The following is a 16166-nucleotide window of genomic DNA, read 5'->3' on the forward strand; positions in this document are numbered from 1 at the left end:
GGTTCAATTTACTTTGTGAGTTTCTCAATTAATACTGTAATACCTAGCCCTATTATTGAAATTTATTTATCACTGAGCTGTCTGTTTCGACAATGATTTTGAAAATTTTTTTCTTTTAAGTTTACAGTTACTAGACTTTGATTCATTTGAAACATGTCTTAAAGCTAACACGTTTCTTTTTCTCTTTGCTGAGTCTGTTGATTTAAAATTCTTATCTAACCTCTTTCGTTTAATAAAGTACTCTATTAATACAGATTTCCTTTTGTGCTGCCATTTCTGAAAAATTAAAGAAAATAAAAATTAACTTTTGCACAATTTAAGAAATATGGCAATGCTAATACTATAAACAACCATGATTTATATCAAATCTAACTTGTCCTCTTAAAGTGCATATTTAGTCTATATATAGTTAAAGCTATCATAGTATCTTAAGTACATTTCCAAAAATAATCAAGATTATTTTATAGAATAGAATAAATGAAATCAGTTAACTCCATGAGGTTTACTTACAGTTCTTTTCCCACAAGACAGAACTGATCTTTCAGCAACCATAACTCAAGAAAATTTGACAAAATCATTCCTTATAATATGCTCTTAACACATTACACAGCACCTAAAAGAAAAAAAAGTATTTTTAAAAGTTTAAAAGTAACAAAGGAAAGACTTAACCAATCATTCACCTCTCATTAAATACAACTTACCTGGGCCTATCTTACCATTAATATCCAGAGCTTACTTTATAATATAGCATCTAATTTTTGTATTTATAACCTGAAAATAGAAAACACTCATCCAATGGAATAGTATGGATCCATTTTATGTTGTAGAAAAAGTTGTAAAAATGTTTGTAATACATGCAGTTAATATGTTACTCCAACAAAGTAAAATCTTGTCTTGAGGAAAACAATGCATATAACTAATTATATATAGAAAAACACTGTCACACAATAAAAAGGCAGATTTAAAACACACATATAGCTAGCTCTACTCTGATGTAAACCTACAGAAAGAAAGAATGAATGAATGAATGAATGAAAAAGAAAAAAGAGAAAGCAAGAAAGCAAAAAAGCAAGCAAGCAAGAAAGAGCAAGCACAGGGGAGATAGCTCAAAGGGATACAGCACAAACCTTTGATGTCCACGGCCCTGATCATAATCCCTGACTCCACAAGCTCCTCAACACAGAATCACCAAGTGTGACCCTTATTACCCCCAAGCACTTCAAGTAAGGTTTCAGTCATCCCCAGGACATGAGAAAAGCTGTCAGAAAAGCACCTGGCACTGTCAGGAAAGCTGTCAAGCTCAAATAACATTCGATCTGCACTACCACCAGCACCACTAAAAAATAATGAAAATAATTTATAACAAAAAGCAATTAAGTTCTGCTAAATATTCGGGTATGCAGATTTTGTGATGGAAATCTCCAGAGTTCCTCGGGGTCGGGATGGGCTACCTTCCTCTACCTCGCTGTACTTACAGAAGCCTCGAGCCATGTCCACATCCCCAAAGCTGCCACCCAGTTAAAAAGCTACTCCAGCCTTACCTTCCGATAAAAATAATGAATGCCCTGAACAATTATGAGGACCTCTTAGTATCTGTATTGCAAACCATAATGCACAAAGGAGAGAGAGAAAAAAGAAAAAGTGCCTGCCATGGGGACAGGCTGGGGATGGGGAGTGGGGTCTTGCGGTATGGTGGGAGGGAAACGGGGGACACTGGTGGTGGGTAATGTACACTGGTGGAGGGGCGGGTATTGAATCATTGTATGATTAAAACCCAATCATGAACTTGCTTCCATAATCCAAAAGCATTGCCATGCTCATGCACTATTAGGTTTTGTAATGGTGTATCTCTTGGATATTCAATTAGGAAAATAAAAAGGTAACGTGGAGTTCATGCCTGCTTCAGTCAGCTTAATCAGTGGCTGAATAAACAGCAGTACTCCTACATTAAAAAAATTAAAAGCAATTAAGTTTATTTTTGCTTTTGTTTCTGGGCCACACCTGGCAGTGCTGAGGGTTCACTCCTGGTAAGCTCAGGCGCAATATCGTGTGCCCAGGATCAAAACTAGGTCGATCACATCAAAGGAAAGCACCCACCCACTGCTGAACTATCACTCTGGCAATATGTTTCTAACAAGAAATATAAAAAACAAACCAATAAAAGTATGTAAGCTACAAAGAAATCCTAACACGCACCATTCAAGAAAACCCAAATCCTAATCTGGCAATGAGAAAACCAAGAAACTGTTAATTTAAACAACAGAACAGCTAGAGATACACAGGGGTCAAGGAGTTTGACTTCCGGGGAGCTGACCCCAGCTCAATAGCCATCATCTCATATGGTCTCCCAGACACCTGAACAACGAAAGAAATCGGCCAAGCCCTTCCCGTCCCCATCATACACAAATTCAGTAGATATTTTTAACAATACCACAAAGTTGACACAATTAAGAAAGATAAAGAAATAATAAAAATTTGAGGAGCTGGAGCAATAGCACAGCGGGTAGGGCGTTTGCCTTGCACGCGGCCGACCCGGGTTCGGTTCCCAGCATCCCATATGGTCCCCTGAGCACCGCCAGGGGTAATTCCTGAGCGCAGAGCCAGGAGTAACCCCTGTGCATTGCTGGGTGTGACCCAAAAAGCCAAAAAAAAAAAAAATTGAAAGACTGAGCAGCAGGTAAAGGACTTATTTTGCACAAAGAAGACCATGGTTCAATCCCCACAACTCCATATGGTCCCCCAAGCTCAGGAGTGACCGAGCACAGAGCCAGGAGAAAAACCTAAGCACTGCTGGGCATGGCCCAAAAACTTTAAAAAAATACTATTTTCTCAGAAAAAAAAAACTAAGACAATATAAAACATATTTAATACATAAATTCACAAAGGTGAATAGGTAAGAGGGAAATACCATAAAAATTCAAAACCTGGAACAAAAGAGACAGTTCAAGACGCTGAACTATATCCAGGCCTAAGTTTTATGCCTGACACCCTGAACACTACTGAAATTGACTCCTGAGCCAGATTTGCAAAGCTGGGTGTGGGAAAAAAAAATTTAGGCCATAGTAATGGTACAATGCGTAGGGCACTTCCTTGCATGTGGCCGAACCAGATTTGATCCTCATCACCACATAAGCCCACCAGGAGTGATCCCTAAGCACACAGTCAAGAATAAGCCGTGATCATAGCCAGGCATGGCCCAAACACCTCCCATTCAAATTCAAAGTGTTAAACAATCCACTGAAATATATAATCAAAAACATCACAGACTAGAACAGTAACACATACACAAATCAGCTTAAAAAGTGATCGAGTACCAAAGGGGAGGGGGGATGGCTGTTGAGATATGTAAGGCAGATAGGGGGCTTGCCTTGCAATCCGCCAACCCAGGTTCTATCCTGCACACCCCACACAGTCTCCCAGCCCGGCTAGGAGTGGTCACTGACTGCCAAATCAGAAGAAAGCCCTGAGAAACACAAGGTGTGGTCCAAAACCAAAAACTTAACTCCTGCACTATCTCGTAAGCACTAATCATTTTGAAAGGCACTAAACATAAAGTCTAAAGGACTCACCTTACTGAAACGGGAATCATGTATCACTTTAAGTTGATTGATGATGCGTCTAATAAATGATGCTTCTAAAAACTTCCTGTGTATTTGTGATCTTTGGGGGGAAAAAAAGAATTCATTAACTACCAAAAAAAAAATCTTTTTTTTAAAAAAGACATAACACAGTACTCTTTTTTTGGGGGGGGGTCACACCCAGCAATGCACAGGGGTTACTCCTGGCTTTGCACTCAGGAATTACTCCTGGCAGTGCTCAGGGGACAATATGGGATGCTGGGAATCAAACATGGGTCGGCCACGTGCAAGGCAAAACGCCCTACCTGCTATACTACAGCTCCAGCCCCAACACAGTGCTCTTAACTGACATATTAAAGCAATTCAGACTTAATTGTTTACAATTAAGTAAACAATGGCCTAATGATTTTCTTCATGCACGAAATATTACAACTGCAATATAGTACCAATTTATTTTTATACTCTCTAACAGATTTTGTTTTCATCACTATTAATTACTATCTGTGGGCCAGACCAAATTAAGTACAGGGCTTAAGGTGCTTATCTGCACACAGTCAACCCTTGGTTCAACCCTCAGCACCACAAATGATCCCCAAGCTCAGCCCCCACCCCATCCCCCCCACCCCCCGCCCAAAAGCCTGACTGAGCACCTCCAGGTTTGCCAACTCTCTCATCCTCCAACAGTTAAAAATCAATAGAAAAGATATTTCTTTCAAATTTCACACGTTTAAAATCTCAAACAATGTTTGGGGGCTGAGAATGTAGGGTGCATGCAGTCATGTAGCCCCAAGAACTGACAGACCAGAGCACTGCCAGAAGCACCCCCTCAACAATAAAAATTAAAAAAAAAATCAATCCCCAATTTGTAACCCTAATTAAAAGAAATACAAAGAAATACAAAATCATAACTGAGATCTGAGTTCTCCCAACTCAAAAACAAAGTGCAAAAACAAAAACAAAACCCCACAGTTATTATACAGATTTGAACACAATTTAAAACTTCATCTAATGGGGGCTAGAGCGATAGCACAGTGGGTAGGGTGTTTGCCTTGCACACGGTTGACCCGGGTTCGATTCCCAGCATCCCATATGGTCCCCTGAGCACTGCAAGGAGTAATTCCTGAGTGAAGAGCCAGGAGTAATCTCTGTGCATTGCCAGGTGTGACCCAAAAAAAAAAAAAAAAAAGAAACCTTCATCTAATGAATGTATGAACGCACATATTATCCTCTAATTATAAAATGTTCTTTTAAACACACATGGGATATTTACAATGCCCCAAATACAGGCCACAATAAAGGTTGCTCCTCAAGCCTCTGTTCTCCCCTTGCGTCTGTATCTCATTTGCTTGTCTCTATGTCTGTTTTTTCCACTCTGGAAAAGCAAACCTGTGTTCTCTCTTGAATACCTACTGCCTTTTTTTCTCTCCTCACATCTTTCTAAATTTCGTCAAATAAAAAATAGCTCGCTTCAAAAAAATACTGCCTAAGCCAAAGTCTCCACAAACATCCAAGAAAAAAATACATACAGTATGTTCTCTAACAGCGCAGTTACACTAGAAGTAACTTATTTCCAAAATTCAAGGTAGACACTGCCTGAAAGTTTGGAAATTTTTAAAAAATCTGTTCTTCTGAACCCAAAGAAATTACACTTTAACCACAGTGGATGAACTCGTTCTACCAGATACCAATTCTTAAACTATAAACTATACTAATGTGGGTTATCGTGGAAATTTAAAAAGAGAAAAAAATTTAAAAATTATACTAATGTGTGTTAGTGTTTTGGAGACAGACCAATAACAGAAACAAGAGCACCCATAAACTACAGTGGGAATTATTTTTTTTTAAATTAAACTGGACAAACTCTGCCAAATGTATTACAAACATAAAATGTGAAAGTGAAGAAACAGACCTAAAAGATGAATGATGAAATATAAACAGGATTAGCATATGTACATATGGTTTAAAATCCTACAAACCAGGGCACAGAAAAGATTGTACAGCAGGTAGGGCACTCGCCCTGAACACTGCCAACCTGGGTTCGATGACCTGGGTTGGATATCCAGCATCCCATGTGATTTCCCAAGCACCACCAGGAATAAAATAATCCCTGAAAAAAGTGGCCAGAGTAAATCCTTAGCACAGCCAGGTGTGGCCCAAAGGTTAAACAAACAAAAAGCAGTAATGGGCCAGCAAGATCAGAGAGATACTGTCAGGTGCAGGCCGTAAGAGAGCTTGTCTTGCAGTATAACCAAGCCCAGTTCCATTTCCAGAATGGCATACGCCACACCCCACAGCATGGCCAGAAGTAACTCCTGTGTAGAGCCAGGAATAGGCGTTGAGCAGAACAGAAATGGCCCCAAACCCCAAATTTACACTTTTTTAAATAAAAAAAGTAAAACTACATTTTTATTTAAAAACACAATTTCCTGGTGTCCTGAATTGTCTAAAGACATATTACATAAGTAAATATTACATATATATGCGGGAATGTAGGTATCAAATCTACCTCATCACAAGTGAGGCATGTGCTCTATGGCATTGAGTTATACCCCAAACCACTGTTCTCTCTCCAGTCCCAGAACCCAAAATCACCTAGTTCTTACCAGCCTTTCCCTTAAGTCATGAAATGACATGACAGAAATACTGTGAACAGTTTCTTAAGCATCATAAGTACTTACTAAATATTACTTATCATGTTACTGATAAGTATTTTTGAGCGGCCAGAAATACTGTATAGTCGATAAGGCTCTTCCAGGCACACAGCAGACCCAGGTTTGATCCCCGGAACCACATATAGTCCCCTGCAAACCACCAGAAGTGATCCCCTGAGCATGGTCAGCTGTGAACCCCTAAAAATTTTTTTTTATTTTTTAATGAAATGGGGCTGGAGCAATAGCACAGCGGGCAGGGTGTTTGCCTTGCACGCAGCCAACATGGCCGACCCAAGTTCAATTCCTTCGCCCCTCTCGGGGAGCCCAGCAAGCTTTGTCGCCCGCACGACAAAGCCTGGCAAACTACACGTGATGTATTCGATATGCCAAACACAGTAACAAGTCTCACAACGGAGACATTACTGGGCCCGCTCAAGCAAATCATTGAACGGGAGGACAGTGACAGTAACAGCTGAATGAAATGAGAGTCAAAAAAGAAAACATTTGCCTTGGTTACTTCCAGTGTCACGTAACTACTCGACAAGTCCATTTTTATATTATCATGGTCTCTCAACTTTTTTTTAAAGGGTTTTTTTTTGGGGGGGGGCTTTTTGGCTTGTTGGGTCACACGCGGTGATGCTCAGGGATTACTCCTCACTCTGCACTCATGAATTACTTCTGGTGGTGCTCAGAGGACCACATGGGATGCTGGAATCAACCCAGGTTGGCTGCGTGCAAGGCAACCACCTTCTCCACTGTGCTCAAGCCATGTCTCTCCCAACTTTAATACCTAAAATTCTACTTTAATTACAATAAGGAAACTGTTTCAAGGTACACAAAAACCCTTTTCAATTACAATATTTCAATAGATTAAATTCAAACTAGAGTAAAAGATCAATTAAAAGTGCAACACTGACTGGTGAAGTAGGACTGAAGCACAACTCTGCGTGTAGAAGCCCAGGATTTGATCCCAGGCACAAGTTTCCCCACCCCCTCTGCACCACCAGAAGCCACACCCAAAGCAACAAGCTGGGAGTAGTTGTAGCCCCCAAGTATGGCTAAATACAGTTTAATAAAAAAGTGGGAAATGTATGATTTGGAGCTGCAGAGATAGTTCACCATGCTCCGGGCCAGACTCCACTACTTGATTCAAGCCTCACCCAGGAATTCATTCATTCATTCATCATCCTGTTATTCGTCGATTGCCTCGAGCAGGCCCCAGTAACGTCTCTTTCATCCTAGCCCTGAGATTATATTCAAGGCTCTTTAGGAATAATCTGCTGAAAAACTCAGATATGCGAGTTTTGTGACTGAAATCTCCAGGTTTTCAGTGAGTCAGAGAAGGAACACCCCCCCTCACCCTCCCCCCCATCTCCCAGTAGTTCTGGAAGCTCCAGCAGTCACACACATGTCCCAATGCCACGACCCAGTTAAAAATTTAACTCCAGCTGTATTACCCCACTTAAAATGTTTGAACTTCCTGGAGCAAGCAATTGCATTTGCAGCCGTGATACATCTCAAACTCTATAACACTGATAAACCAGGAGTAGCGCATCAGATTGGATGGGATGTAACATGGAGGGCAACTAATTTCAATTAACAAAATTCAAGCACAAAAGGCTTAACTTGCAACAACATCTTAGTAATCTCTTATACAAGGACTTAATGACACCATGGTGAAAAACAACAACCTTCACTAACTTTTTAAGGAAACATTTTTTGATCATTCTGTTGGCAAATTATTAATAATAAGCAATATAAAATAAATGGAGGACCTGCTATGAGTGCAAGCTCAAGGGGTGATTGGGAAACCTGTAGATAATAGAGGAAGGAAGGTGGAATGGTGGTGGGACTGGTGTTTGGATAATGAATATCGTAACAAATCATTATGAACAACTTCATAAACCACGGTGCTTATATAAAGTGAGGGAAAAAGTAAATTTAAATAGAAAATGAAAGTTAGAAGGGAGATACTTCAGATTTTTTTCAAAAATGCTGGGCTGGACAGAAAGCATAAGGACGGTTCTTGCATTGTATGCAGCCAATCACCCCCTTTCAATTTCCGGCATAGCATATGATACCAGAAGTAACACAAGCAAAGAACTAGGAACATAACCTGAGCACTGTAGGTATGACTCCACTCCCAATTCCTCCACCCCCAAAAAAGTGTAGTCAGGTATGTAGCCCAGCCATAGAATATTATAGTTAAGAGGCCTTGGGTTCAATCTCTGGCAATGGTGTTAAAAAAAAAAAAGTGTAAAGGGATCTTAACCAAAATGACAGGATGGCGAATCACTTCATAAAAGTAATATTTATAACCCAATTTCATTTACATTGAGTTTTCAGCACTGCGGATCTCAGAGAGCAAAGGACATAAATCTTGTTTTCCTTAGATGAATTTGTACTGCAATTAAGGACAAGCTACTTAAGTACAAGCTCTTCAAAAAAGACAAAACAGCAGGTTTACCCATATGATATATTTGCCAAAAATAACTAACCTACAACATCAGTTTTGTAAAACAGAACAAATGCAGGGCCCAGGGAGATAAGTCAAAGGAATGGAGCACATGTTTCGCAGACAGTAAGTCTGGGTTCTTTCTTGGGCCCTACATGGACCTCTAAGCAGTGCCAGCAGCAGAATCCAAAGCCCAAGCTAGGAGTAGGCAGGAAGCACTACTGGGTGCAGACAGACACACACACACCCTCCTGCACAGGGGGACCCCAAAGGGGCCCCTGAAGGCTGCCAGGATTGATCCCTGAGTACAAAGTCAGGAATAAGTACTTAGCTGCATGTGGGAAAAAAAAAATGATAAATCTCTTAGGGATGTAAATCAGTGGTAAAGCAGATGCTTGACACAACTGAAGTCCTGGGTTCCATCTCTGATACCCAAAAACAAATATATCCTGTCCTGTTCTCTACATAACTACTAAACTGACTGAGCAAGATGACAATTAGAGTATAACTACCTCAACTAGTAAGAAAAGGTAGAGGGGCCTGAGCTATAGCATAGTTATAGCTGGTAGTGTGTTTGCCTTGCACTTGGTCAGCAGGAGTTTGATCCCAGGCATCCCATACAGTCCCTGGAGCACTGCCAGGAGTAATTCCTGAGTGCAGAGCCAGGGATAATCCCTGAGGATCGTCTATGTGACCCAAAAAGACAGAAGGAAAAAAAAAAAAAGAGTTCAAAAAATCAGAACAAGTGTGGTCCAGGAACTCAACTTTGAAAGTCACAAATCTGTCTTAAGGGGATTCTGGACCAAAAAGACGGTTTAAAGAGGGAAATGACTAGATTACAATCCAATTTTTTCTCATTTTCTCAAAAGCTCTAGGCCTAAATCTGCAGCTTCCAGGATACGAATTTTCAACCTACTGTCACATTAAATGCTCTTGGTATCAAGTGCTGAGAATCCTTAAGTTTTTCTAACTAAAAAAAAAAGTTCCTAATAACCACAATATTTCACACTGATATTCGAATTTTACCCAAATTTTAATTTACTTTTCCAGGCAGGTTTATATTTCGACATTTTAAGCTTTTTAAAAATAAAAGTTGTGAAAGGCCGGAGAGATAGTACAGCGGGCCGGGTAAGAAACAGGCCCAGCCGGGTCGACCGCCGACCCCCCCCCCCCCAAGTGGGTGCCCTGACCCCTAAGCACAGAGCCTGGAGTAAGCCCTGAGCACCGCCAGAGGTGCCCCACAAAACAAAGTTTAGAGGCACTGCATATGAATAACGCTGTAATACACATGAATTATTCCATTCCAAAAAAAAAAAAACCTGTCATCGTTGGAGGCGGGAACCCATTGATATTCGAATATTCCACCTAGGAAGTCTTCTCCCAGCAGCTTCTGCAAGCTCCTTCCTGAACTCATCTGATGAATACTAGGCACTGCAAGGACTTCCTGCTTTAAGGAGCCCCCTGCAGCTCTGGGGCGCGGGCGCCCAAGGTTCCCGGGACTAATCCCAAATCGCCGCCGCCCGCCGCCCCGCCGCGCGCCCATTCCCGGGTCAAACGCCTCCAGTGCGACGCTCCGCGAGCTCCACGGGCGGGAGGTGGGGGTGGCAAAGTTCTCCCGTTCGGGGACCTGCTCCACCCCGCGGCACGTGCCTCTCCCCCGAAGGAGCGAGAACGCCCGAAACCCTCCCCCGCCGCTCTCGCAGGCAGCCCCGGCGCGCCCCGAGCCCCGACTCTGCGGCCGTGACCTTGCCCCGCACCCCCTCCCCGGGATCCCCGCAGCCCGGCCCGCGCGCGCACAGGCCTCGGGGTGCAGGCGGGCCGCGGGGAGTGGGGAGCGGGGGTCGGGGGCGGGCCGGGCCGCGGCTACCTGCAGGCGCCCCCCCGCCGCCCGCCCCGCCCCGGCCCGACCCGGCCGCGGTCCCCGCGCTCCCGCCGGCGGCAGGTGGGTCGGCGCTCGGGGCCGCCCTCGCCTCGCCGGGACCCCCTCGGCGCTCTCCCGCGCGCCTGAGGAAGCGGAGGTGCGGCCGCCGCGACGCCGCTGCAGCCCGCGTACCTGCTCGCCCCGGCCGCGGGTCCGACGCGGGCCGCCTCACATCCGGGTGGCTCCAGCCGCGACCGCCGCCTCTCCCGCGGCGCAGCAACGCCAAACTTCCGGCGACGACGGCGACGCCTCGCCCGTCAGATGGGAGTTACCTGTGACTGCCTCGGGCGCGCTTGCGCAACGCTCCTCCTCGGCCCGAACCGGCGCCGCCGACGCGCCCGGAGGAGGAAGATGGCCGCCACGCTCGCTGCGTGTCACGCAGTTTTTCGCCCCGGCCCGGACGGCCGGGCGTCGGGGAACGGCGAGCCCGCGGCCATCCGCAGCGCAGGCGCGGTGGGAGGCCTCGCGTGCGCGCACCGCGGGTGGGCGCGTCGCGGGGGGGGGGGGGGGGGGGCTGCGGCGCCCCCTGGCGGCCGGCGCTGGCCCTCCCCTGGGTCCGCCCTGGGAGGAAAGCCACCCAGTGCCCCCAGCGGTGGCGGCTGGTCCCGAAAACCCGTCGCCATGGTTTCGCCTTAGGCTTTGAGCACTGCTCTCCGCGACCTTTGGTGCAAGTAATCTTCGCCTTCACGCAGCCCAGTTTAACGACAAGCGGAGGGGACAAGCAGCTATGACAGTACTTGCCTTGCATGTCCCAGGTTCGATCCCCGGGACCGTGCATGGAGTGATCCCTGAGCACAACCGGGTGTGGGCTAATAGATAATGAGGGGAGGGCAGGAGAAATACTCGAGCGGGTAAGGCACGTGCACGACACCCCATTTGGTCCCCGAACACCGCCAAGGGTGATCCCTGAGCATCGAGCCAAGTGTGAGCACCTCCGGGTGTGACCCACAGGGGAAAAAGAAAAAGGAAAGGGGAGACAAGTGATCCTTCTCTCTCCGTTCCATGCAAGATCATTCAGCGCCTCCTGCCCCCCAAAATGCAGGTTTCATATTGAGTATTTTCTCCCTTGTGCACGAGAGCACAGTCTCCAGAAATTGGCGAATGTTTAAAACTAGGTTTAGGGGCTGGAGACATAGCACAGCGGGTTGGGCGTTTGCCTTGCACATGGCTGACCCGGGTTCAATTCCCAGCATCCCATATGGTCCCCTGAGCACCGCAAGGAGCAATTCCTGAGTGCAGAGCCAGGAGTAACCCCTGTGCATCCCCAGGTGTGACCCAAAAAGCAAAAAAATAATAATAATAAAATTTAAATTTAGGTTTAAAGCAATCAGGCCAGGTGTACAAACAAACCTGAGTTTCAAAAGGAATTCAGACTTCAATAACTAGCATTCGAAGTTTCCACCTAGCCTTTGAACGCGGGTGTGTGTGTGTGTGTGTGTGTGTGTGTGTGTGTGTGTGTGCTGTTCCTATTGCAGAACTGTGTAGTTCAAAAAATTGGCGCTTGCCTTTGAGACTATGGAAAGATAAGTGAATTTCCCCCCTTTTTTTGAAGCCACACCTAACAGTGCTTAGGACTGACTTTTGGCACTGTGTTCAGGCTGGGCTGACTCTGGAGACCACATGTGGTGCCAGGTATCATGAAACCCAGGCTGCCCACATGCAACACAAGCACCGTACCTGCTGCACTATTGCTCTGGCCCATATTTTCTTTATTATTTTTAAAAGTATGTTTCACTGGGGGCTGGAGCAATAGCACAGCGGTTAGGGCATTTGCCTTGCACATGGCTGACCTGGGTTCGATTCCCAGCATCCCATATGGTCCCCTGAGCACCGCCAAGAGTAATTCCTGAGTGCATGAGCCAGGAGTAACCCCTGTGCATCGCCGGGTGTGACCCCCCCACCCAAAAAAAAATGTTTCACTTAGTCATTAATACCAGTTTTCAATTTTTGGCTTGGTTATATCTTAATTATTTTATAATACCATGTTTGGTGAAATTTCTTTTGCAATCCATCAATGGTTTCTTTGTGTGTATGTTGGGTGGGCGCTCCCAAGCCACTTCCTCTCAAGGAGCAGGGGCCAATCCTGGAGACTCTCAGCCTGTGGTTTGAGGGACCAAGGGCATTGTGCTGAGACTGCAATGTTGGGAACCACCTGGATCACCTCAGCAGTGTTCCAGAGCCACCAGGGCTACTCACTGTGATCCTTTTGGGGGCCATGTGATTCAGGGGATCCAGCCACAGCCAAGCACAGGAGAGGCATGCACCCATCCTCCAGTGCTATCTCCCTGATCCTCAATGATTTTCTGTTTTGCTTTTTTTTTCAGTTTTTAGTTTGGGGACCACAACAAGCAGTGCTCAGGGCTTACTCCTGGCTCTGTGCTTAGGGATCACTCATGGCAAGCTTGGGGGACTATATGCAGTGCTGGCGAGATTGAACACTGGTCAGCCACATACATGATAACATCCCTACCCACTGTACTATCTCTCCGGACCCCCAAAAAAATTTTGTTAAGAATTTCAATTTATGCCCAAGAACAGATGACTGGTTAAAGAAACTTTGGTACATCTACCCAATGGAGTACTATGTAGCTCTTAGAAAAGATGAAGTCATGAAATTTACATACAAGTGGTACAATATGGAAAGTATCATGCTAAGCGAAATGAATCAGAAAGAGAGGGATAGACATAGAAAGATTGCATTCATCTGGGGGATATAAAATAACAAAATATGAGATTAATACCCAAGAATAGCTGAGATCAACACCAGGAAGATTACTCCATAGCTTAGAGGCCAGCCGGGTATTCTAGGGGAAAGGACAGTTCAGATAGAGAAGGGAGCACCAAATGGAGGGTATTTGGAGGATCCTCCCAGGAGGGGAGATGCAGGTTGAAAGTAGACTGGACTGAACATGTTTGCCACTCAATGCCTCTTTTGCTGAACACAACACCCAAAAGGAGAGAGAGAACAAAAGGGAATGCCCTGCCACAGTGGCGGGGGGGATGGGGGGATGGGGGGAGGGATATTATCCTGGTGGTGGAAAATGGGCACTGGTGGAGGGATGGGTATTTGATCATGGTATGACCGAAATCCAAGCACAAAAATTTGTAAATCTACAACTGTACCTCATGGTGTTTCACTAATAAAAAAAAAAAAGAATTTCAATTTATGGAGCTAGAGCAATATCACAGCAGGTAGGGTGTTTGCCTTTTACCCTACCTCATGTCAGGCCAAACCGGGTTCGATTCCCAGCATCCCATATGGTCCCCCAAGCACTGCCAGGACTAATTCCTGAGTGCATGAGCCAGGAGTAACCCCTATGCATTGCTGGGTGTGATCCAAAAAGAAAAAAAAATTCAATTTAGAAAAAGAAAAAAGAATTTCAATTTTAAAAACAATGTTTCTCACTCAAATAAGAGAAAGAATCCAGAAATCCAACCTCTATCGATGGTCAAGAATCAGGGACACTGTCTCATTTGACAAGGCGTGAAAAATCAGATGGGCTGGACACGTAATGAGATTTGGAGACAACCCCTGAACTAGAGTCGTTACCTACTGAATTCCAGGGGACGTCAAAAGACTGCGTGGCCGCCCACCTACCAGATGGTCAGACTTCTTCATCAAGATCATGAATGATCAGTTTGAGGCTCTTCATGTTCCCAGAGCGAACAGATGCCATTGAGCTACACTAGCACGCAACAGGGACAAATGGAGATGTTACTGGCACCCGCTCGAGCAAATCGATGAGGAATGGGAAGTCAAGTGATCAAGTGATCAAGTTCTCTCATTGAACTCGTAGAGGAATCTAGACAATAATTGAAAAAAAAAGTTATATGGGGCCAGAGAGATAGTACAACAGGTAGGACATTTGCCTTGCATGCTGCTGACCTGGATTTGATCCCCAGCACACCTTAAGATCCTCTGAGACCAGCCAAGAGTGACCCTTGAGCACAGAGCCAGGGGTAAGCCCTGAGCACAACCAGGTGTAGCCCAAAAAACAAGAGTTATGGGTAAAAACTGGAAAAACCTGGGGAAATTGAGAAAGGCCAGGGGAAGGCACCAGTTGGCTCAACATTTATCACATGCACATGATAGCAACAAATACTGGGACATAGATGATAACTTCTATTTCTTTTTGGTGGGGCACAGGGGGCTCCCATATGACCTGGGGGCCCAGGTCATACTCCTTGAGATACTCAGCTAACTGGGCTGGGCTTCAATGCTAGGGGTCTGATTATTCAGTACTGCCTGGGCCCAGCATTGTCATGAAACCCTCCATACTCTAAAGCTTCCAGGGCTACACATGGGGTGCTCAAGGAACCATGTGGCACCCAGATCAGTATCTCCCTGGTACAAATGTTGCATCTTGATGTTCAATATTATGGTTCCATAATTATGAGCATCTTTTTTCATAGCCCCTATGTCAAGAAATTAAATCTCCCACTTGTAAATTCTCTCACTAAGCTCAAAATTATTAATGTAATCCCTTACATTTATTTAAGTTTTCTCACTGACTCCAATCTCCAGAATGCACTTGCTTACTGTTGGGACATGGTATTTCTAAAAATTGATGATGGAATAGTTCCATGCTCCTCAGAGCACAGATTCTCACAACCTTACCTCTCTCCTTCCCTCTCTCATGTTCTCTCTCTCTCCCCCCCCACCCCCCACTTTTTCAATTGGCTTTGGACCACACCTGGTTGTTCTTATGGGTTACTTCCAGCTCTGTGTTCAGGGGTACTCCCAGCAGTGCTAGGAGATCAGAATTGGTACCAGCATCCCTTGCCTTTTGCATTTATCTCTGCCCCTCTGGCTTTCATGGTTGGATAGACTAGTAATTTACTTGAATCTGCCTTGTCTTTATTTTGTGTTTTGGTCTTCGCATACACTTTGTCTTCCATTTGGCTTTCATAGCCCAAAGGCTTCCAGCATGGGACTGAGCCACAATCTTCTGAGTGCTGAACCACCAATGTGAACCAGTAATGATGCACTTGAGGGATAGAAGAGATAGTGGAGCAGGTAAGAAGCTTGTTCTCCGTGCAGCTGACCAGGATTTAACCCCTGGCATCCCCTGAGCACAGCCAGAAGTAATTCCTGAGTGCAGGGCCAAGATTATCACCAGGTGGATGACCCAAAAACAAACAAACAACAACAAAACCAAAAGCACTTCTGAGGAGGTATGGAAGTGTTAAAGAATTCAATGTGCAGAAATCTAAGCAGAGTGAGCTTGATGAGTTATAGAAACTCCAATATTTCCATGCTATTAAGGGATAAAAAATAAAAAGAAAAGCAGAATCTTAAGTAAGAACCTTAAGGAGCCTAGGAGTTACTACACTGTGCTTGGTACTGGATAATCTGGTCAATATAAGGAATAATACACACAAGTTCTCCTTCCTAATGTGGCATTAAATTTAATGGAATAGATACTGTTATTGCATTACCACAAAGCTGAGGATGCGGCAGTGAACAGAACAGACACAAATCCTCACATTCACACAGCCGATGTTCTCATGTCAGACAATAAGTAAATGAATAACATTAATTGCAAGGAAGGAAATAAGTA

General features: G+C 44.7%; 1 protein-coding gene across 5 annotated transcripts in view; it reads right to left on the minus strand.

The window, feature by feature from the left end:
• The window catches only part of ESCO1 (establishment of sister chromatid cohesion N-acetyltransferase 1), a 45140-nt gene extending 34096 nt beyond the window's left edge, over nt 1–11044 (minus strand). For 3 of the 5 annotated variants that reach the window (XR_008795529.1, XM_056137912.1, XM_056137910.1), the window contains exons 1-2: nt 10738–11043; nt 511–613 (exon numbers count right to left, since the gene is read on the minus strand). The gene's annotated coding sequence lies outside the window, so the exon portion shown is untranslated. Of the gene's footprint in view, nt 1–510; nt 614–3569; nt 3661–10737 lie in introns of all 5 variants that reach the window. The other 2 variants (XM_056137911.1, XM_056137913.1) reach the window with 2 other exon arrangements.
• Nucleotides 11045–16166: the final 5122 nt, after the last annotated feature.

Source organism: Sorex fumeus, unplaced genomic scaffold (genome assembly GCF_029834395.1).
Source record: "Sorex fumeus unplaced genomic scaffold, SorFum_2.1 ptg000128l, whole genome shotgun sequence".
NCBI classification, from domain to species: Eukaryota; Metazoa; Chordata; class Mammalia; order Eulipotyphla; family Soricidae; genus Sorex; species Sorex fumeus.